The sequence below is a fragment of the Mandrillus leucophaeus genome, unplaced genomic scaffold (assembly GCF_000951045.1).
Source record: "Mandrillus leucophaeus isolate KB7577 unplaced genomic scaffold, Mleu.le_1.0 Scaffold1140, whole genome shotgun sequence".
NCBI classification, from domain to species: domain Eukaryota; kingdom Metazoa; phylum Chordata; class Mammalia; order Primates; family Cercopithecidae; genus Mandrillus; species Mandrillus leucophaeus.
In genome coordinates, this window is record NW_012099655.1 from 205206 (window position 1) to 207004 (window position 1799).

Below are 1799 nucleotides of genomic sequence, written 5' to 3' on the forward strand. Positions count from 1 at the left end.
ATATACATTTTAATCAGAAAATAGTATTGTGAAAAACTGTATTTGCAAATCTGAAAGATGAAGAAAGGCTATTAAGTGCTATTTGGGAAAGGAAGAATTATCTAGAGGAAAATCCATTTCCTCTTGGCAAGAAGATCAAGAACTTTGTTTTCCCAGTGCATTTTTCTAATTATTTTTGTGGTATGAACAATGACTACATTTGATATTAATACATAAAAGTCAGACCTTAGAAACGACTCCTAAAAGGAAATCTGTAGGAGACACAAAGTGAGTCATTAAAAGAAGTAGCTAAGTCAGTCAAAGCTGACTAATGTGATTGGAGGCAACTCAAGAGGGAGAAAGGAATGGTGACATGAGGCATTAAGACAGGTTACTTACATTCTCTCATCAGTCTCCTCCTTCCTTTCACTTCTGTCAGCGTGCAGACAGTATCTCTGGTGACATGACTTAAGCATATTAGAGTTTCTCCCCTGAAGTGAATATCACTGCCCAATACCTACAAGTCTGGTGAAAGTAAATATTTCTTGGGCAACAGTCCCTGGAGAAAATCAGATTAGAAAAAAATTAGAAGTATGTAGGATATAGATTCTCTCAACACCTTGGAGATCTGCATCTCCAAATTGCTAATTAGCCTGGAGTGTTTAGTGTCCAGGCAGGGCTTTCTCAAGGGAGAAACATGAAGTGAGGCATTTCTCAAGTGGACATTTGCTATATCTGCAGTGAGACAATATCATGACAAATTATTTTACCCATGCTCAGGCCCCTCAAGTGTATACATCCTTATGTTCATCGCTATGGTTGGAGAAAAAGGAAAGAAGCAATGTCCTTACTATTAGAAGCTAGCTACACACCATGTAAATGAGACTTGTTTCTCTTTAATAACTGGTTATTTTCCTTAACAAATATAAACATTTTTCAACATCAGTTACCATTATGTATAATGTCCATGCCTGAATAATGCTCCATTATAAGGATGTCCCAAATTACTTGAGTAAATGCCATATTATTGGTTACTAAATTTGTTATAATTTTACTTTATATTAAGAACTGCTGTGATAAAATATTTTTATAATTCAATATATGATTTATAATTAAATATGCATACATACTATGATGTATTTACTTAGAAATAATATATGAGTCAAAAATATGGCATTGTCATATCTAAAAGAATTTTAAAACATCCACCTATGTCTCTTAACACTTGTGCAAGAGAGCCTCCCCACCTCACCCCTGCCAATTCCAATTCAATGATTATTTTTGTCTTATAATCCGTTAGGTAAAAAATCACATATCATCATGACTTTTAATTTGATTTATAAAAAATTCCAAATCCCAAGTTTATGCAAGAATTTACATTTTCTCCCCATTCTTCAAGTAAGATTCACAGTTTGCAGTGAAATATTTATATATTTAATCCTTTAAATATTTAATATATTAGTTAAATCATTGAGTCAGTAATCTAATATCATCATTATTTTAGTGGGTCATCATTTGATCCATTAAATAATGTATTATTTTGTCATTGATTTTAAATACCAGATTTATGACATTTTAAATTATTTCAGACAATTGCATTTTTATTGCAAAGTTTATGACTCTTCCAGTGATACGTTTCCCAGAAATATATCCACTGATTGTACTGATTCATGAAAATTTTATAGTGCATTTATTACTGTTGTTCTGTTTCAATTTCACATGACTTTTAAAATGTATGTATGCCCATGTCTCAGAATTCTTATCCAGTTACAGTTCCAAAATTATACTAGGTAGTAAATATTTTTAAAAAGAGTAAATAA